Source organism: Struthio camelus, chromosome Z (genome assembly GCF_040807025.1).
Source record: "Struthio camelus isolate bStrCam1 chromosome Z, bStrCam1.hap1, whole genome shotgun sequence".
Lineage (NCBI taxonomy): Eukaryota > Metazoa > Chordata > Aves > Struthioniformes > Struthionidae > Struthio > Struthio camelus.
The window spans coordinates 1332260-1355326 of NC_090982.1; positions in this window are offsets into that span (position 1 = coordinate 1332260).

The following is a 23067-nucleotide window of genomic DNA, read 5'->3' on the forward strand; positions in this document are numbered from 1 at the left end:
AGTACTGCTGAGGCCATATCTTAAGTGGTCTGTGCAGTCTTGGTCTCTCCAGTACAAGAGAGATATGGACCTACTGGACTGAATCCAGTGAAGGGTCACTATGATGATCAGGAGACTGGAGCCTCTGACATATAGAGGAGAGGCAGAGGGAGCTGGGATCGTTCAGCCTGGAGAAGAGAAGGCCCGGGGGGAATCTTATCTATGTATATATATCTGATGGGGCGCAGCATGGAAGATGGATCCAGAGTCTTCTCAGTAGTGCCCAGACATAGAATGAGAGGCAAGCGGAACAGGAGCAAACTGAAATACAGGACTTTCTGTGTGAACATAAGAAAACACTTCCTTACTGTGAGGCTGTTGAACACTGGGACATTTTGCACAGAAGGGTTATGGAGTTTCCGTCCTTGGAGATATTCAAAAGCCATCGGGACATGGCACTAAGCAACCTGCTGTAGCTGACCCTGCTTGAGCAGGGGGTTGGAGCAGATGATTTCTAGATGATTTCCAACCCCATCTGTGCAGCTACAGAACAAGAAGAGAGGGTCTAGTGTCTCTTTAATCTTCATATGTCTTTTCTTTTTCTGCCATCATGTATGTCTTACTGGCCTAATTCTGCTTTTCTGCAAGATGTTCTGTATATGACTTTCAATAATAACTACAAAGAGGTGCAGTTCCATTAACCTTGAAGCTCTGGGGGAATGCAAGAAATGTAAGCCCCCAAAGGCATGTGGTGTTTCTTAAAATAGTTTGCTGTTTGCTTCGTGGATTCAAAGTGTATGTGTCTCAGTCTTCACCGTACTCGGGGTTTTCTTTTACAAGATGCACAGAGGAATTGAGACACAATCACTTTGAAAGTTTCAGTTTTGTGCAAAAACATACGTAAACTCAGTTTTGTAAAGGTGCTTCTGGAAAGCACAGCTTAAGAAACCTCTCTGTCCTCCATTCCTGTTTTCTGTGAGGCAAGATATACAAGGATGTAAGTATTCCAGCTCCTGCAATTCCTTATGGCAGCTGAACTTGCAGGGTTCAATACTTGCAGAGGCAAGCAAACGGATGCATTCAAACAGATGTCTGGGCTGTAGGGCGGTTCCTAGTTTTCTCCTGGAAAGATGTTCCAAGATGCTCATTCCCCTGTTTTTATGCTGGGCAAAGTGGGGTGAACAGCGCTGTGGTCTGCTGGTTTGTGCTATCCTTTGCCACAGAGTGGCCAGTCAGACATCTGTAAAAAGAAAATCCTTCCTCACTAGTAAGACATTCCCTTAGAATGCCACATTAGTATTGCTCCAGAAAAATCCAGTTTTTCTTTAAGAAAATGCAACAAAACGGAAGCCAAGTCAAGGTCCATTTGTGAGCCTGTGTGGGAAAAACTCTTCTTTTGGTACTGCTCACTGCAGTGTATTAGGAGCTTGTAATTGCCTTTGGCCCTTTGGGGATGCTGAACATGAGTGACCTCTTTTCACCTGCCTCTCTGATGCAGCAGGACCCTTCCTAGGGTGTAGATTTATTTCAAGATGTAGTACAGGCAGAAGAGTGCACCCAAAGGCAGGAGGCATGGCCAGGGTTGAAAAGACATCTGCTGTCTCCTAGAGATAACTTGTAAGGAGCAGAAAGACAGTGTGAGTGCTGCTGCTCTTTCTGTTCTGTTATAGGTGGCTGTTTGATAACAGAAAGGATGGTCTTGTGGCTGCTCAGCTGGAGTGGAGAAAAGCACATGTTTTCATTCTGGGACTTTGTTTCACCTCGTTGAAATCTATGCCTTAGCACCTCATCTCCCACACATACTCATACACAGGCATGCCCACATGGAAAATGGTGGCAAATGAGGAATGGAAGAGAGAATCCATTAAGAACTGGTAGGCGCTTGGCAGATTCTTGGACTATTGTGCTAGAAAAAAGGACAGGTAGGAAGAGTAGTTGTCTCTGAGGCAAAAATCTGAAATATACAAAGCAGAAACATTTTGGGTCCCTCTTACTTTTCTGTCTGTAACTCAATAAACCAACTAAGCTGTGTTGGTAGCATGCAATTTGCTTGATATTCAGGCACCAGGTGCTAGAGGAACACATTAAAAAGCATGCCGAGTGGCAGGAACATAATCAGGGAAATTGTGCAAAATTTGAATGCATTTGCACAATGCATTAATTTCTTCCTTAAGTGTACTCCTCTTCACAGCATTTCTCTTATAGATTAGAGTCTGATGCAAAATCCTTTGGAGGAAATGTGAAGAACCCTCTTGATCCTGGAGAATTCTGGATTGGGTTCTTTATATGTTATTGGCAGTAAATAATGCCACCCCATGAATTTAGGTTGTTTCCTTGACATCTGTCAGAAAAAGAGATTCAAAGAGCCTCTGGTAGAGGTAGCAGTTTCAGAAGAGAGGTAGATAAACCAGTTTTGGGGGATCTTAGACTATTTGAAATCGTCTCCTTCCGGGGTCAGACACGGTTGCATGTCTGCTAGATACACTGACGAGGCATAGAATTACAATTAGACTTTCCATTCACCTTCCTAAGAAATAGTTGCATCATTGTGTTTTGCAATTCTGTGACAAACAGAATAGTAAGATTTGGTCTGATTTATTTAGCTTCTTCTTCGCTGGGGCACTGGCAGTTGTTGTGGGAACGACATTCTAGGACCTTGAGAAGCAGTGCCCCTTCCCTCTTCTAATCACAACTGTAAAGCATTGTTGCCTTCACAATAAGGCTGTCAGATTCGTTTTCTTTTTATTACGATCTTCACTGCACACAAAGGAAGTTGCCATTTAAGACATCCACTTCAAGTCCAAACCTCGTGACATCTAAAGGCAACAATAGATGGTCACCTCCATAGGAGAATCCCATTCTCACTCCATGAATGAGACTGGGCACATAGCAGAGCATTTGGAAGAAAATGCACACTTCATACAGACTGCATAGATTACAGATTTGAGAAGGTTTGTTACTGAAAGGAACTACTAAAGCTCTAGCTGGTACTGCAAAAAAAAAAAAAAAAAGGCAAAGACACCTCTTTATTTCCAAATAGAAAAGGTTTTCCATTTTTTAAGTTTAACCCAAAAGTTCTTTGAGTTCTGACTCAGTAGAAAGGTGTGCTGTGGTGATTCCTCATGGATGAAACAATTTCCTCCTAGCATTCCAGCCCTTTTTTAACATGAGCTCCAGTGTTTCCCAGAATATAGTTTGGATCCTGGCGAACGTGTCCTACAGCATCATATCCATATCCCACCGTCTTCTCTGAGGTTAGTGTTGAAGGTGGCAGTCACCTTTTATATAGCACCTCTGACTGCCTATAGCATTTCCCTGTGATGAGAGAAGGGATTAGATTTAAGCCATACTTGGCTGGAGCATTAGGAAGCTACTAGCAAGGAACTTACACTGTGTCCCCCCTTTCTGTGGCTAAACTCACTCTTTTCTTTCCACCTTTCCCTGATAGGCCACATTTTCTGAGTCCCTCCCTATGGCCTTCAGTTGGTTTATATCTTTCTTTAATTCTGGGGTCTTCCTCAAAAAGTATTCACTTCTCCAGCTATTGTCTTGTAACCATGAATGGACTGGAACAGAATTATTGCCTACTGCACCTGACATACAACACTGATGCAAGTACACCCCAGTGTCACTACATTCTGCCTCCCTGACACTATGGGTTCGCATAGTTTGTTACCCAAAATAACTGGAAAGCTTTTTCTGCCTTCTAGTTGGCTCACCACTAGTCCCCCATTTCTTTGCATGTTTAGGTTCTCCTTCCTTTGCACTTGCCATTATTGCTGCCAATGATTTTGGGTTACTTCTTTGGTTGAGATTTTAGCTCCAGAGGTCAGCTGGGTGCTATGAGTGTTGCCGTTACTCTTGTATGAGCCATAGCTTTAACAGGTTGTGTTAGTCAAGCTGTTAATTAAGATACTGAGTGGAATGGGATTAGGGTAGAGCCCAAGTGGGCTAGCTAGCAGCTGCAACCAGTCACTCTGGATTTAACCTCATGGATAACTCTTCTAAACCACATTTTCACACAGGTATATCCTCAACATAGAATGGTTATATATTTCAGCACGCACATTTTGGAAGCAAAGCTTAACGTTAAGCTTCAGGACTCAGATCTGTCTCCAGCTCTACACTTAAATGATACTACTGGAAAGAAAAAGTTTAGGAAAGTGGGAAGGATTATCTGTTATCTTCTGTTCAGGAGTCTTTGCAGCTTCCTCTGAAGGATCTTGTGTTTGTCACAGAAAGGGATAAGATGTGAAATAGGTGGATGGGTCTGCAGCTTATCTAGTAATGCAATCCTGTACGTTGTCATGGTTTCCTTGTCGGACACTACTTTGCAGGCCAATATTTAGCCATATTTGGAAGATGATGAGCGTTTATACTGGTAATTACTTCAGTGATACTGATGAGGGTTCTTAAACCAGGCAGAACATGGTAAGACTGCCCTCACTTTTTCTACAAGGTGCAACTGTGGGACTTGAAAAGACAATGTCGATAGGCTAGTTTGTGATCTAAGGCTTTCAGTTTCAGAAATAAGTGCTGTCCTTTGACCTGCTGGGACAGTTATTGTGTATTAGCATCTGGTGAATTTCCAATACAAACATCTTTGTTCTCCCACTCAACTTTATGAAAGATTTTGTCACCTATTCTGTTAATAATTCTAGGAGTGAGAACAAAGAAAAAACTGAAAGCTCAGTGGAACAGAAGAGAATAGAAAGGGAGCAGTTTAGAAGAGAAACAGAAATAGAAATTTAACATTAGCTGTAGCTTCTGCTAGTTCTGCAATCTGCAGTAAACTGAAAATTACAGTGTGCTTCAGAGAAGTCTATTTTCATAATCTCGATTTGGACAGGGTTTGTTGTCGCAGCCTCTTAGAAGACAGCTGTCAGATTCAATTTGAAAAGAATGTGAATTTTTTACATTGTATTTTTTTTCTGCATCATATTTATAATTTTTTAGCAGCTGTTTGTAAGGACAGTTTATACAATGCTATTCTTCACACACAAGAACACTTGCAATGGATTGAAGTTTGGGCAGGCTTTCAGAACAGGCCTATGTGTGGGTAAAGGAAGCTTATGAGATAATTGGTTATGTTTATATTGTGTTTCAAGTGCTCTTCCGTTTCCTTTCAGCTCTCCACTTTGATTTAAAGTGGATTCTTTTGCAGTGTCCTCAACTTCAAGTTTATTTCAAGAGCTCTGAAGGTGTTGCACGCCAGGAGAAGAGGTCCTCTTACAGGTGCGACAACAGCACAACTTAAACGCCATTGGAGTCGATACACTCACCTGTGTACCAGGTATAGAACCTATATGTATATTCGCTCCGTTGAAGGGTTCCTACGGCTGGTGGTTCGTAGGTGGCGGGTGGGATCATAGGTAGCTAGAAAGGAATTCACACGCCCTGTTAAGTTTAAATGATTTAATAACAACTAAACAGCGTAATAATACTGTGAATACTATTACATCTTATTGTCCTACATAATAACAGTACAATTTCTTATCCTATTATATACAATACATTATACTATATTGTAAGGAAAGGAGACTATTCCACAATAACGAGGTAGTCACAGAAATACACAGCAAGCTATGATAGTACCCCGACGTTACAATGCGTGTGCAACCCATTCCAGTAAACGTTATTACTCTCTGCCTGGAAGGGAGGAGACCCACGTGGTTTGAAAGGGAGGAGGGAAACGGGAGGTGCGAGTCACTGCCCACCGCCACAAGGCAGAGGTCAGCGCCTCCGGGCTGGCTACCTCACGCTCCCCAAGGGAGGGGAGAAGAGCTGCCGGGCCCCGCTGCAAAACGGCTGTCAGGGCTAGGTCAAGCTAGCAAAGCTTGTGGCTGGCACCGGTGAAATGGAACCGCCAGAGGGGCACCAACTGGTAAATCCTCAAGCGTAAGTAAAGGCCCGTCAATACGGAGAGGTGCTCATGGCCAAATCTTACCACTGGTTGCTGGTGGCTTCTCCAGAGTGTAGGCTGGAAACGGCGCCCCGCTTCCGGGGGCTCAAGGGTGCTGCCGACGGTCTTGCTCCTGCACCGCCAGTGGCGGCTGTCCCACAGCTTGTCTCGGCAGCGTCGTGGCGCTCCTCCCCTGGCTTAGTGACCGCGCTGCCTCATCAGCGCTGGAAAGTGCTGCCTCTGATTCTTCTCAGCCAGTCAGTGACCTCAACTCCTCCCTTCCCTCAAGGAAAAGCTGTGCCCGACTACTACGTGACGCAGGCATTTTCTGAAGGACAGTTGGCCACGCTCGTGGGCGTCACCTCTAGCTCTCCCCCTATCGATTTGCTTCGATCCCAAGTGCTCCATAGGGGATAACGGGTCTCAGAGGTTCAAGCTGGAGCGCTTGGGAGGAAAGCTTTCTGGGATCGCAGTGTTCGCACCCCTGGGGCCCATGGGGTACTGTCCCACCAGTCATTTTTAAATTTAAGTTGGCAGTTGAGAACTCTCGCCTTTATCCCCTCACAGTTAGTAATTAAACCAACATCACAACAATTACAGGTAAATAAATCGCAGCATATACATTCACTAAACACAATACTAGCCAATTCGATCACCACACTTTCTCCATATCAGGTAAGAACTCCTCCTCCTTGGGAGACCGAAGTGAGCGGCTGTACGCGGGGTCAACAGTTAAAGCGAAGGACAGAGAAACAGGTTTGGATTAACTTTTGTCTATTTGCTAGGGGCCAGATATCCAGAAAAGACAGCAACTCTAACCGAAGAAGCTGGTAACCACATGTGATTCAGGAGGAGAGACTACAGGCCATGTGAACAGACTACGTGGGCTGAGATATATTCACAGATACAGCCCTGGGTGGGAAACTGTCTAGGACTGCGGGTAACTAATTAAAGTGGTCGTTAGCCTCTGCTGAGCTCTGGGCTGCTGTAGCTAAGGTAGGTGCCTGCTTAAATGTGGGTGGGGTTAGGTCAGTATGAGCTTCTTCAGTTCATTGCATTACAGAGCAGATGTGTACCCCCAAGGCATGGTGACTCACGCGGAAGATAGCACAGAGCTGCCGATTTAGGAAAATGCTGAGGCTAAGGTTTTGTTAGCTGTTTTATAATGGCTCGTGTATTCCCAGCGGATTTCAGAACAAAGGCTTGCCAGGGCACAGGTCAGGTCTCCGAGCTCATAAGAAAGGCAAGGCACACAGTCCCAGCTAATTATAGTGCATATTCCTGCATTAAATGCCAAAGTGTAACTCTTTTTTGCCCCACAACAGAAAAGCTGAGCCCATGCCCACCCCCATGTAGGAAAGCATGCATAACTACGTTATGGCCTAAACATGTCCTGAGCTCTTTGCACCCAAAAAGGTGAATATACAGAAGCAAAAGTACCACAAGGTCATGGCTGTCAGTATGTAACCTTTCCTTCTCACACACAGAAGAGGTCTAAAACTCTGTCATAATAAAGGTTATAATTAACATTCCGTTTGCAGTAGCAGAAGTGGGAATGCTGGAAGTGACCGAAAAAGAGAAGTAAATTTTTATCTGAACTTACAGAAGATGGAAGTTTGTTTCTCTTAGCCAAGAACTGTACTAGCTTTTCCTGTTGGAATTTCCCACAAGGCCTGTTTAATCCAAATTTTTATTGAACTTGCTTTTCAAACTTTTTTGTTAGTGTCAGTCAGAAAGTAGAATTTTTAGTAGATAGATAGAGTGGTTCTTACAATTGTTTTTGAAATGATTTTGATAAAAAGACTGGTGGAAACATTGACAAGTTTTCCTGCTGGTGTTTCTGGAAAAGTAATCTTTGTCAGTGAGAAGAAAAATGATATTTTTTCCCAACTAGAACTTGTCATCCGTCCTGGTTTAGGATCAGACCTTATGTAATTCCATTGGATTCACACTTGTTCTATTCCAAAAGAGGTATCTGTCAGCTGCACTGTGCTGTGCTCGGTTCACAGATCTAGCATTCTTCTGCAAAGTAAAGCTGATTTTTTGTTGTTGTTGTTCTTTTTTGTAGTTTCCTTTGATAGCTTTAATAGTTAGCTGACAGTTTTAAGTATGGAGCCAACTAGACTGCAGCAAGCACTCATTACCTGTGGAGGAGAGCTGAAAAATTTTGGTATATTCCTCCCTTTCCCAGGGATTGAATTTGTTTCCTAAAACTTTTGCTGTACTGGATACAGTCCTGGGAAGCTGAGAGGAACTCTTGGGAGGAATTCTGGTCTTGTAGCAGTGCAGAAGGGATAAATAACTCCTGTGGATGAATTTGTCCCTCGAGGAACTTCTCAAATACAGCTTTTCAGTTCAGTAGTGTGAAAGACCGTGTGAGGTACCTCTAACCCACTCAAGCCCCAGTAAGGCAACATGACAAACAACAATTGCAGTTTCATTGATAGCCAAATAGTGGTGCAAGGCAAGTATTCTGCTTACTTATATATTTTAATGGCTTCGCAAATACGTCAGAAATTGCTGTATTCCAGGTGTTCATCAATCGCTCACACAGCTCTACAGGTGCAGAAGGCGAAAGGCCAAAAGTTCACTGAAATAATGAGAAGATCCCCTCTGCTGCCTTCAGTACATCCTGAACCAGGGTCTGTGTTTCTGAGCCAGTGCATCACAGTGACTACTGAGACACTTGTCGTTTTTTTGATGGTTTTATACTTTTGTTCAGACTGTTATGTACTTTGGCTGGAAATTAGGTCTTGCTAAAACTATTCAAATCAATCTTGAGGATTACAGCTTCACTTTGGCCCTAACGTTGTAAATACTGTTAGCTATATGGATGATTTATAAATGGAACTGAACTTGCAGGGGAGCACTGCTGGAAGGCAGTTTCCCAGGCTGTTAAGCTATTAGCCCAGCTCCTGGCATGATTTTGGCCTGACTGTCCAGTGCTATCCCAAACACAACCTTCCAATGACCGTTCCCCATAGGGAGTTTGCCTGCAGCTACCTGCTGTGGAAGGGAAGACAGTTTACTAACTGGTCAGCCCCAGCCATTTTACCGGAGGTGCCTGGGAACATTCTGGGGCATATTTAATTCACAAGGATGAATGCAGCCTTCAGGCTTGACTGTAACTCTCTGAACAGTTCCATTGCATTTATTATATTGACATGGATGCTCGAGGTTGAACACTGCAAACGCTGGATGTTTGCCAGTTTGGCTGAAGTCATGCCACCTATTCTCTTCTAATGATGAGCTGTAAACCATTGCTTTTTAGCTTGTGGCACTCCTCCAGGAAGTTTTTGATTTAGCCAAGATGTTAACATCCTGTGCTACTTCTTTTCCCAATGCTGGGATGCAAATGGAAGGCAGGGAAGGTACTCCTGCTTTTCATCGCAGGCCATCAAGCAATACAAACCCTTTAAATATTTACCACTGCTAATCTACTGAGGCTCCTGCAGTCTCTTTCTCCTGCTGCAGAGTGCCTCTAGCTCCTTGTGAGTGCTGCCTTCCTGTCCTGCTGAGATCTTTACTCTGTTTCGCTTTTCTTGTCTGAAACTAGCCCATGTCTCTGGTGGTGAGAGGATGGTCTTTGCTCCCTGAAGTGGGTGATGGTAGGGTCAAAAGGCTGGAAGGACTTTTTCCAAGGCAATCTGTGTCCTGCTAAAGGCTGGAGTCTTCTCTGATTGGAATGAAATTCTCCACAATTTTACGGTTTACAGATAAAAGTGCTGCTTGCCTAGCTAAACCCACCTACCAGTGCTCCAGCAGGGGGAGTGTGCCTTATCCACCGAGATGCCTTCACTGCCACGCCACAGCTCCAGTGACAGGAATCCCTGGTCCCAAAGTCCCACTCTCCAAGTCACTCACCACAGGCATCTCCTGGCACCTGGCTACTTCCTAGCATCCCTTCCATCCACCATCCTGCCTGGCCATCTGTAAACAGACAGACACTCCCACCATGATCTCTGGTCCTGCTCGGGTACACTGGATGAGGGTTCCGCTATCCCATTTCCCCCAGTGGAGGTGAGCTTTGATGCTGCCCATGTCCCCACCATGCAGAAGTGACCTCAGTCTCATCAATTTCTGGTGGTGCTTCATGTATTTCACCTCACCTCTTCCCAATTGCTTCTAAATAAGCTTCATTTACCACAAGAGTTGTGCTATCATTTGTGTACTCTCCTGACCAAAGGTCTGCACTCCCTCCCCATACTTCCTGCTCCCCATTCTTTAGTTTTCATCTGTGACATATTTGACACTTCCCTTGAATCATTTACAAAGCTGATATGCTTTGACCTTGTATGGAGAACGAACACATGGGCCACATCAAACTGAGATCCCTGCTTCTAGCTATGGCCTGCAAGATCTCAAGTATCTTCCTCCTGTGATTGATGTCATTATTTCCAAGATGGTGAAGAAAATTCAGTCTCCTCTGCAGGCTTTTACTCTTCATATGGAGAGAGCTGCTTGTAGTGAAGAGAGGGGAATCAATATGGAGCAGAAATAAGATACTAGTCTATATCCTTTTGGCTCTGCATGAACTCACTGTCAAGTTAAAGGCACATGTCACATTTTCCTCCTCCTCCAATCATCTCACCTAGCCTTTCTTCCCAGCAGGGAACAGTGTTGTTCAGGCAGTTCCAGGGAGGTCGCTTTCTCGTGGCACATGTTAATAATATCCTCTAAGAAGCCCCTCACAGTGTTTCATGGAAATCTTCATCAAGCATTTTGGAGTTTAAAATATAGGAAAATTGTTTCCATTTTTATTCCATTTATGAGGACCTGAGGGCTGCAATTTGGTTGTCAGAAACTTAAATGGATTGAGAACCACTTTTAAAGGCAAAAATTATTATAGTCCCACACCTCCCAGAGAGAAAGGAGTTGAGAGACTTGAGGGAAATGGAACTATTATGATGGAAGACAGAAACCTCCTCACTAGCGTTTTAGAGAGTAATGATATCTGACTCCTTTATTCTGAGCAGGAGCTCCATGAAAGAAATGACTTTGCTACCCATTGGAGACATTCAGTGAGGATGCATCAATAGGATTAGGACCCATTTTTGCTTTGTCTGATTCCCCCACTTACAGCTTGTTTCATTTCCTCTTTTATCAACAAACTTGGAATACTCAGGATAGTATTTATATACTCAAGAGGTGAGCCTTTTGCCGCTCCCAGGGATGATGCATGCTCGTGTTACGGGATTGTTAGGAGGCCTGTAAAAGAATGAGACTGTTGGACTCTTCACAGAATGTCAAACAGACCAGCAGCTTATTTATAGGGGACGAAAGCTGGCTGACCCATGCCTATGATCCACGGCACAGCTCTGCACTACTTGGTCACTCCATGATCTCTGCTGGGGAAGGAAGCAGCCCTCTGTCAGCCTGTGTCCCCAGAGGTGCCAGGATCCTCCTCTCTTCTTTAGGATGTGGCAAGTCCTGAGAGCAGTCTGGAGTGGGTGATGTTGCTAGAGATGAGGCAAAGGACCTGCCATCCTCTAAACCAGCAAATGAAACTTTCCTAGCCTGCTTTCTGCAGTCAGGCTGATAGTCTGAAAGCTCTTCCATGTGAAGCATTTCACTGCATAGGCAGTTACGTTAGCAACCAACATATTCATAAATTAGCTTTTTCCCATGTGAAGTCTTGTGGAAAGTAGTTGTATTCCTGTTTGTCCCATTAAATCTAGTGTAATTTGACCAAGTACAGTGCTTCTTTCCAAAAACTGTGCTAACTATATCTCTTTCACCATCATTCATTGAATATGATATAGATAAGATGAGGGCAGTGATCAGGAAGGAATATTTTAAGACTTGCTCAGGAGTTCCAGTGTGAGTGAGGTTAAGCTTGGGATGGTAAGCTGCCTGCTGCCTTCCTTGAGAGAATATCTATATTTAGATATTTATTGCATTGGTTGATGTGTTCATACTGTTTTCAGGTAAATGTAAATGTTAAAATGTTAAAATAAGTTGTTAATTGGAGAAATACTAGCCATAGCAACAAGAATTCAAGACTGTTATCCCAGCAGCTGTTCTATGATGCTGGGCAAATGTCTCCCATTGCCTCTATTTGTTTAGACTGTGTCCTCCGAGGGACAAGGACTGTCTCTTCCTTCCAAATGGAAGCAGCTCTGGATGAGGAACTCTCGGAATGAATGGAGTGCAAGTAATACAGACGAAAGTGCCCAAGATTTGTATGTGGATGATGAAGAAAACAAGCTCCACACAGACAGGAGATGCTCAGACTCAATTCCACCTGCCTTCCCAGAAGTTCTCCTCTGTTTCAGATGACTGGGGCTAGATCAGGGCACGTACACTTAGCAGTATCGATTCTAAGGCTCCTGCCTTGGAGCCTCTAATGAGAGGGAGATGTGGCAATGTTAAGTGGAAAGGTGCTAGGGAAAGATACGTTTAAACTTTGCAGGTGGTTTGGAGCTGAGGGAGTGGAGAAAGGGGTCTGTAGTGACTAGTGGAAGATAGGGGAAAGATCTTTCAGGGTGTATTTTGGGAGAGTGCATGATAGGCACCACACAGGCAAGCGTGGGACTCAGGATGGTGCAGCCTGTAGAAGAGGGGTTTGCTCTGGGGTGCTCCCCAAGAGTTTAGGAACCCTGGGTGCACCACGGCCGGAGCCGCCACACTGTGGGGTTGCCGTAGCCCCATGAGTGCAGAGCATGAGTGCAGAGCAAACCTAGTCAACAAAGGAGAAGTGACACTGCAGACTCACTCTGTAAGCATCTAGATACCTTGGAATTTCATACTGATAGCTGTTGAATGTGCGCACTGATAGCTGTTAAACGTGCAACTGTTAAACATGCGCACTGATAGCTGCTGAATGTACTGATAAGCATCCTGTTGACCATCCTGTTGGCATCCATACTGTTATCACCTAAGACCATCTGCTGGACAATGGTCCAGCTATGGTCTGGCACTGATTAATGAACTAAGCCCGGGAAGGATAAAAGGAAGTAAGCCACATACCTCTGTGTGGACTCGGACTCACCGTCAGCTGGCCTGCGGAGCCGACAACCCACTCATCAGCGGGAACGCCCCGATGCCAACTGCCAGAGAGAACCTGAATCCTCTTGGCGCAGTTCGAGCGTGGTGAGAACAATCCGGGGAAAACTATACCGGAGGGGTGGCCCATAAGGACAAGGAAAGGGAGAGAGCGATCATTATACCGTGCATCCGAGAGCAGTCCTTGTACTGTGCTTCCGTGGCTTAACCATAGAGCTCTGATATGTGTCTGTTTTTAATTCTTTACTATACTTCTTAGCTTTGTTATACTTGTAGATTGTCTGCTGTTGATGGTTTAGTGTTGTCCAGTGGCCGTCATATGTGTAGAACCGCTTAGATCTAATAAATTCTTACATCTGACGAAAGATGATCTCTCGAGTTCAGTGCAACTAATCCCAGAATTCAAAAGAATCCCGGACGCCCCTCTAGTGGTGCATCACAGTGCGCTGGGCTGACCTGCCATGATAGTTGATCTTTGGCTGCAGGCTTGACAAATTTCCACGTGCTTTAGAAGAAAAATAAGGGGGGGGGGGTGTTGCTCAAGACCATGTTCAGACAGATTTTGAATATCTCTAAGGATACAGACTCCACAACCTTTCTAGGAAAAATGTCCCAGTGTTCAACCCCCCACAATAAAAAAATGGAATTTCCTATATTTTAATGTGTGCCCATCACATCTTGTCCTTCCAGTGGTCACCACTGAGAAGAGACTGGATCTGCTGTCTTTGCTCCTTTCCCCATCAGATATTTATGCACATATATCAGGTTGCCCCGAGCTCCCTCTGCTTCTCCTCATACGCTAGAGCGTTCAGGCTCCTGATCATTACAGTGATGCTTCACTGGAATATGGCTGCCTGGCTCCAGCCTGTACAGGTGCATGGGGTTATCCCTCCCCAGGTACAGGACTTTGCATGTCCCTTTGTTGAACTTCAGGAGGTTCCTCTCTTCCTGTTTTGCCAACCCACTGAGGTCCCTCTGCACACTGACATAACCATCTAGTGTGTCAGCCACTCCTTCCAGTTTTGTGTTATCCACCAGCTTGGTGAGGGTGCGATCGATCACATCATCCAGACTGTTAATGAAGATGTTAATGAAGATAAGAAACAGTATTGGCCCCACTATTGGTCTCATGGGGACTCCACTAGTGACGGGTCTCCAGCTGGATGCCCTGATAGTGAGCACAACCCTCTGAGCCCAGCAGCTCAGCCACTCTTCAGTTCACCTCACTCTCCAGTTATATGGCCCGAATTTCATCAGCTTGTCTATGAGGATGTTGTGGGAGCCCGTGCAGAAAGCTTTGCTAAGGTCAAGGTAAAACAACATCCATTGATCTTCCTTCATCCACCAAGACAGCCGTTTCACAGTAGAAGGCTACCAGGTGGGTTAAGGCTGATTTCCCCATTGTAAAGCCATTCTGACTACTCCCAATGACCTTCTTGGCCTTCATGCGTTTGGAAATGGTTTCCAGGATTACTGGCTCCCATCACCTTCCCAGGCATGGAGGTGAGGCCGATTGGCGTGCAGTTCCCTGGATTGTCCTCTTGGTCTTCTTGAAGAATGGAGTGACATTCGCTCTCTTCCAATCCTCAGGAACTTCTCCAATCACCACGACTTTACGAAGAGAATTGAGAGTGGCTTTGCAATGACATGGGCCAACTCCCTCAGCTCTCGTGAGTGCATCCTCTCAGGGCCCATGAACCTGCGTATGTCTCATTTCTTTAAGTATTCCCTGACCTGATCCTCCTCCATCGAGGGTAAGTCTTCCTTGCTCCAGACTTCCCCTCTGGTCTCAGGTACCTGGGATTCCTGAGGACTAGTCTTACCCTCAGTATAGACTGAGGGGAAGAAGGCATTCAGTACCTCTGCCTTTTGTGTGTCCTTTGCCACCAAGGGGCCAGCTCCATTCTAGGAGCAGGTCACATTTTCCTTAGTCTTCCGTTTGCTGCATATGCACATGTACAAACCTTTCCTGTTCTTCTCCACATCCCTTGACAATTTCCACTCCAGGTGGGCTTTAGCTCTCCTAAACCCATCCCTGCATGCTTGGACAGTGTCTCTGCATTCCTCCTCAGTCACCTGTCCCTGCTTCCACCCCTTCTACCCTTCCTATTTATGTCTGAGTGATGTCTGGAGCTCCTTGTTCATCCCTGCAGGTCTCCTGCCCCCTTTGCTTGGTCTCCTGCTCCTGGGGCTGGACCATTCTTGAGCTTGGGGGAGGTGATCCTGGAATATCAGCCATCTCTCCTGGACCCTTCTTCCTCCAGGGCTGCGTCCCGTGGGCTTCTTCCAGGCAGGTCCCTGAAGAGGCCAGAGTCTGCTCTCCTAAAGTCCGGGGCTGTGATCCTGCTTTTTGCCCTGCTCCCTGCTCACAGGATCCTTAATTCCACCGTTTTGTGGCGGCTGCCACCCAGGCTGCTCCTGACCTTCACACTTTAGACCAGGCTTTTCTTGTCTGTAGGTACAAGGCGCAGCAGAGCACCATCCTTCACTGGCTCCTTGGTCAGCTATATTAGGAAGCTGTCATCAATGTCCTCCAGAAACTTCCTGGCCTGCTTGTTCCCTGCTGTTTTCTCTCCAACAGATATCAGAGTGCTTCAGGTCCAAGCCTTGTGATTGTCTTCAGGCTCCAGCTCTTGGACTAATGTCATAAGAGGAAAAAATTAGCTTTCACTAACAAAGAGAAGGAAAAGAGGAAAAAAAAAAGAAGTTGCAAATAAAAACCTACAACTGTGAGTTCCTACCTTAAAATTTCTAGTTCTGGAAGAGCCTAAAATGATTTTTATACAAGAAATCAGCTTAAAAATTATGATTTTAAAACTATATAGCTTTGGATTCGTGTTTGATATCTTGAATTTTTTGTTTTGAGTGTTTTTGGTCTTTTCTCAATCTCTTTTGTGTATGCAAGACACTTAAAAGGATATTATTTTAATGAGCAAGATGAGGTAATCCCAGGACTCCAGAATCTGATGCTTTAGGACAGGAAGTAGGAGGAAATCCTGAGTACTGCTCAATCTGTAATTGCTGCACTTCTCTCCAGGACACAGATTTCTACCCCTAATGCCCTTCTTCCCTGATTTGCACTCACCTGTGTTGGAAAGCTATATCAGTCCAAGGAAGAGTCACAGAAGCAAGTTATACAGAGCCTGAATCGCGTATTACAGTCACTGCTGAGAAGACGCACTTGGCAATTCCCTGCATAAGAGCTGGCTTATCCCTGCTGAAACAATACTAAAGAGACTGCAGCTACTTCCTATATCTGAATAGTAACACAACTCGCCTCATGTTTTATTTAGAGCATTAGATTCGTTTGACAGATTCACACCTTCAGGCATGATTTAATTACTATTTTGAACAAAGCTAATAGCTCTTTTTTTCTTCTTTTTATAGGTGCAAGTGAGTAACTGCACTTAGACTATGAAATGCATTACTACAATGTAATGCTGCAACATCTGATCTCCTTCACTTTCTGTCATAATGATCAGGTTTAATAAACAGATGCATAATTAAATTGAAGTCCCTACCATTTAGTGCAAATTAGATTTCCAAACATATTCCTGAGGTTTTCGGGTTCCTGGCACACAGGTTAGTATGAAGTGGTAATGACCATTAGTCAGCAAATGGGGGGATAAGAAAATAAAACCTTGAAGCAAGCTAAGGCTCATCATGACTTTATGTACCTCGCAGTACTAGCATGGCTGCCCCAGCATGCTCTGTTTCACTCATAAAAGGCCAGTCAGCAGCTACAGTTTCAGCATCTGGGTTTAGTGCCCTCCCTTCCCTGGAAAGATGAGTAGTCAGCATCTCCGCTGAGAAAAAAATGTGTCAAAGCAAAATGTGTGGGAAACTATAAGCAACTTTGTTTTTATAAGATTTTACAGGATGATTGAGGTTGATGATTGTCCTGCCTTAGCTGAAGGCAGGACAAAGCCATAACATATAGATCCCCAGTAACTATTACACTCGAGGCTATGCATTATTCTACTGTTGATGTTATGGTAGCATAGAGAGGAGAAGTGTCTTTGTTAAGGCTCCCAGGAGACACAGAGTTAGAAAGAATCCCTTCCCTGAAGTGTTTACAGCCTGAACAGAAAAGACAAGATGTGATTTACCAAGGTTATGAATGAGTTTAGCAGCAGAAGCAACCTCAGGATTTGTGTTGCCTGGATGTCACACCGATGTTTGATGATGTATTAGATGTCTGTACTCTGAGTGAGCCTGGCCCTGTTTAATGTCAGAGTCAACTGAACCAAAAAAGAACGGTCACAAAACAAAAAAGTAAGAATATTTTTGGCTTCAGAGCTAAGAATTAAGGAATTTATGTCTCCTGAGCTCTGCAGCACACAGGACTCTAATATTCTTAAAGTTTCCTGCAGCAAAGAAAAAAAGACTGCTTGACAGCCAAGGCTCCACTCACTGTCAACAGCACAAACACTGGATTTCAGTTAACCCTGGAAAAAGGGGAAAAGGCTGAAGGATGGCATGCCCACAAATTACTAACCTTTCCCACATTGTCACCAGACATCATGCAACTGTCAAATACTATACTGGCAATAGACAAAACACCACTATATTCAAAATGGGCATCAGCCCATCCCTGACTTTCCATATTGCCCACCAGATTTGATACGCTTCATCAGTAAAGCCTGAAAGATAAAGGAAAAGCAAAAAAATTTAACTTCTTCAAATGCAGAAGGCGAATCAACCAGCAGGTTAAAGTTACATATGAGTCATTTCAGTTTTTTAATAAACGTAAGAGGTAACAACATTTTTAACCTTCTTATTGAGGCAATAAGCCCGGTGGACATGCAAAAGTATAACTTCCAAGTGGCCATAGTGGCAATACCTCACCAGGTGACTCCTTCAGGCTGTCAGTCTGTTCAGGTGCTTCTGGAAACCAAGCAGTTCAATGATTCCTTTTGAAAACTCTTCAATGAATTACTAGTTCGTCATGGCAAATAATTCCCCTCCAGCTCCCATCCGGCACTGGAAGACCAAGAAGCACAACTCGGCTAAAGGACAGATACACAGCCGGAACCAAGGGAAGGATCTGGGGGATTATCGACATTCACTCTTCAACCTTCTGGGCAGACTGCAGCTAGGTGCTGCTGTTGGCTTAACATGCACATCATCTGACATATATAAAAGTAACCTATTTGTTACACTTAAGCTGCCAGTCTATTTTCAGATTTCGGCTTGTAAAGTGGCCTCTGTGAGGCTTTTCTACACGAAAGCAGATAAAATGATCTCAAGTAGGAAAAACTCTATTTACAAAGGAAGCACAGCTACCGTTTGGCTGTGTACAAGTAAGTCAGGTCTGCTAGCTCCACCTGTTATTTTGACGGTTACAGGGGCAGGAGAGGTCTCTTGCAATGGCCCAGATTTGACTTGCCTCCTCTTAGATATTTCACTGGTGAGGCACAGCTTAGAAGACCAGTAGCCTTAGGTCCCTTCAGACAGGAAGAATTCACAGCATCTCCACTGTCAACAGGAAGAGACAGTCCCCTTCCAGAGGGCAATTCAGATCATAGCATTGGATGAATCACAGTGATTCATCCTGCTCTCTGGAGGCCTCTTTCTCTCTACAAAGCATGTCAAGACAGTCCAGGGCAATCAGTTTCAGAAGCTTTATTGAAATCAGGGTCTATCACATTGGCTGCTTTCCTCCTATCTGCAAGGCCAGACATCCTGCCGAGGAAGAAAATTATATTGTTTTGATATGATTCATTCCTGACAAATCCATATCAGCTGCTTTTTAGCCTCTTATTATCCTCTTGGGAGCTTGTAAATGAATTGCTTAATGATTTGCTTAAGAATCTTTCCCTGGGTTGAAGTCAGGCTGGTTTCTGTTCCTCATGATCTCCTTTTCCCTTTTTACAAAGAAGTAGGAAGCCTGACCTTCTCCAGGCTCCTCAGACTCTGTCCACAGCCTCCATGACTATGGAGTTAAATATCATGAGACCCTGGCAAAAAATCTAAAAGCAAAGGATGGGATCTTGAGAGCTGCCTCCGGAGAGCTCCTTGAGAGCTGTTTGGGATCTTGCCTCCCCCAGCTAAATTAGTGAGAACTGATTGTCTTATCTACTGGGTCATTTCTGGTTCTCTGTGATTTAAAAGGTGCTTGCAGAGCAATTACTTGGGCCAGCCAAGGCAATGGTGGTGTGAATGATGAACTTGGGGGCTAGCACAGACCAAAGTCTCCAGCGGTCAGAGGCTGCTGTTTCCCAGCTGTCTTGTAGAAGGCTGCTTCTGATCCAGTTCAATTAGCAGTTACATATCATTCAACAGTACGCGCTGTAGATTAGTTAGTCAAGATTCACTGAATGACTGAAAGAAGAGATCTAGTCCAAGCTCTGGGAGAAGCTAAGGGAAGAACAGCATTTGTCACCTAACACACTCAAACAAGATACGTTTTTAATAACTATTTCCATAGTTTCCTTTTTTCTTCAAGCTATGACTGAATTTCCTTCTGGCCCTTGATCAGTGTTCAGCACAAAGTGGCAAATGGCTTTCCTTTTCCATGCAGACCTTCAGAGAGGTTCTGACTAGTTGTTGTTCTCTCTGCAACACAGATGATCTCAAACCTTCGAGCATGTTGCTGCAATGGTTAATTATCCTCCACCTTAAAAGTAACAAACTTATTTCTAATCTAAATAGGTCTAGCATGGTGGATTTTGCAGCTAAAGAATCCCTGGTGGTCTGAACCTTGGGGTTCCATGAGTTGTCATCAGTTTCCTCTTCTTGACCTTTGCATTTGCTTAACCAGAAAGAAGTAACGCGGCTCTTGCAACTTTACTCTTTCTATCCACTCCTTCGGCCTAGGTATAACCGTATCCAGAAGGTACCAGAGTAAGGGGACTGCACAGCCATTAACCACATCCTATGCCCAAATGTTGGAAAACACTCCTAGCAGAAATGAACCCTCATCTGTAAACAAAAATAAAGCTTGGTTCTGTGTGTCTGTCATGCCACAATGATGGAGTACTGTGCCCTTTATATTCAGTGAGTTACAATTTCTAGTTGCAGATTTCATCACCAGAGAAAAATATTCTCTTCTTGCATGTAAGTAACCAAAAATAAATCCCTAAAGCAGAACAATTTCAGAATGTTTACTCTTTCAAATGATAAAGGGAAACCTGGGTTTCCCAACACAGTATATCAAAAATGTTTGCTTGTGATTCTCAACAATATACAAAGACATAGAGAGCATCTTATGTGCAAAAGAACTCCATTAATTAAATAAGTGGTGGATGGATTGATGGATGGATGGATGGATGGAGAGATGGGTGGATGGATTATTTCATGAACAAATGACTAAAGGCTGAGAAGGTGGTGTGGTACATTAGAACTACCTCCAGAAAGTTCAGAAAGAGGCAAAATAAAAAATTACAATGTGTATTATAATTAGCAACTGAAAATGAGATAGAGGTGTTTTATTTAACATTATAACAATGCTGATGACAGGGTGTTCCCAAAAGCACCTTGAAAACAATAACTTATGTTATTGAATATTAAGAAACGCCCCACACCATCTAATCAAAGAAAGGTATCCCTAGAGTCTTTAGAATTCTAGTCACTGATAAGACACTTGGGGCTCTCACAGAAACATATGCACTGAAGTTTTGAATGGTGGGACAGAGAGCATTCTACAAAAATCAAGTTTCTTCAGGCGAGTATAAGGCAGAACTGATGGACCAAAGAAAAATGGGACAATAAAACACAAAGCATGGACTTAATATGACATCTATGAAGAGATTAATTAGGAAAGGAGATTTTGAGTATAAACAGGTGACAATCTCAACTCGAGTATCACTGGGAAATAGAATTGCATGGTTTTTTTTATTATTATTTTTCATCCAATCCAATGTCTCAAACACTAGCACAGTACTTGACAGCTTAAGATGGATAAATGACTCTTCCTGAAGCAAATGAAGCTCATAATATGGATTTGTACTTACCTTCCCCCTAATACCTCCTTTCTGCCACAAAAAAAAGCAATCAGCAAAACCATCAGAGCTTAATTTCTGCCATATTTCCAGTATTGTGTGACTTACATTATCATAAAGCATGAAGTCAGCAACTGAGAAATTCACAGGGTCAGGTGCTGTAAATGAAAAGAGAATTGTTTCACTAGAGAATGTTAGCCTAAACAGAGATGCAGAAAAGCAACAAGGTTGCAGAAAGATGAGGCCCAGATTACTTTTGGGGGAGAGGACAAGGCAGGCATTCAGGCCATGGGGAGGGGAAGATCTGGCAGGATTACCAGGTGCAAGCATGCAAATTAGTCTTTGTAACAATGAGTTACCTTTAAAACAAGGAATTTGGTGTGGGGTGGGGGGATGGTCTTTCTCTTTAGCACTCAATTCATGTTTGTAGGTTGTACTTGGGTCTTCTTTCAAAATGTTTTTTCAGTCGTGAAGCTAATCCAGATAACATCTATGCTGCTGTCTCTGTTCCTAGCCCAGCTGCTATATGTTTAAGAAAGACTACATCCTCAACCCATTCAATAAAATCTTGAGAATAGATAACACAGATATGGATAGGTCCTCTCCAAGATTCCCTTCCTATCCCATACACCCATCTCACTCTTGAATGAGGTACATAGTCCCACCAACTTACAGGCAAAACAGAGAGGAAACCTAGCTCCTGAAGCAGATGGGAAAGAAAATAACACTGCACAAGCCTGCCGAGTTTTTCCTCTTACCATATGCTCTAATTGGGCTTGGTGATATACGCACACAAGGCAAATTTAGCTCACTGAACAATGCCTGAAATACAGGTGGTACGTATTGACAATGTATTAAGTATTTACATCACTGCTCAAACAAACCCTGGACTCCAAGCTATACAGTGTTCTCCTACCAGCACAAAAGTTTTCACAGACGCAATAATAAAGAGATCAGAAGAGAGGTGTCACCTAGCCACCATGTCTCTCTCACTATCAGAGAGGTGACTGCAGCACGCAAAGAAGCAGGATGCGTGTGCCATAACAAAACCTCCTGATGAGTTCCCAGACACCTGTTGCTGATGCAACCAGTGCTGCAGTCTATGTTGCCTTATTTTCCCTGCCGTTGTGAACATCCTTAGTCCGCAGAAGTTGGCTCAGGTACAGCTCACCTTAGAAGTAATATTTCATTTGGCTATAGGTTGCACCCTGACATGGGTTCCAGGTCTTGCCTATGTAGCATGCTTTCCTCTTTATGTCCAAAGCTACTGGATTCTGCAAAGTGAAAAGAAGAAAGATGGCAATGCTTTTACTCCTTTCCAAGCCCCTCTTCCATGAATCTGTAGCTTAGGCAGTACCTTCCTCTGCTTACTATTAAGTGACTATTCTTTCTATTCTTGCCTGTGAGGGGAAAGGATGGGAAGAGGAGTAGACGAGTTTTCCAAGTTAACAACTGGTTGCGCCACTGGTGTTGGCAACAGGGCTTTGGTTTCTATGACCATGGGGCCCTGTTTGAAGATCAACAGCTGATGGGGAGAGATGGGATCCACCCCACGAAGCGGGGCACGCATGTCTTTGCCAACAGGTTGGCCAGCCTGGTAAGGAGGGCTTTACACTAGGAAAGATGGGGGAAGGGGAGTGGTATAGTGGTAGGGGAGTCAGTGAAACACCGCTCAAGTCAGGATGCCTCCAGCGGGTGCATACAGCCAGGGAAGTGTGCATGGGACATGGCTATGGAGGATCCTTTTGCACCTCTCCTGGGAAGCTTACATGCTCGATGGCCTCTCTGAAATGCCTGTATACCAATGCCCGCAGCATGGAGAATAAGCAGGAAGAGTTAGAGATCTGTGTGCGGTCGCAGGGCCATGATCTCATTGCGGTTACAGAGACATGGTGGGATAGTTCACATGACTGGGATGCTGACATGGATGGCTATGTGCTTTTTAGGAAAGACAGGCCAGGAAGGCGAGGTGGTAGAGTTGCCCTTTATGTGAGGGAGCAGCTAGAATGTATGGAGCTCTGCGTCGGGGTGGCTGCAGAGCAAGTTGAGAGCCTATGGGCAAGGATTAAAGGGCAGGGTAACATGGGTGACGCGGTTGTGGGGCCACTTGATCGGGAAGAAGTAGTCGATGAGGCTTTCTACCGACAGCTGGAAGTAGCCTCACGATCACAGGTGCTGGTTCTCAGGGGAGACTTCAACCACCCTGACATCTGCTGGGAAGAGAGCACAGCTAGGCAC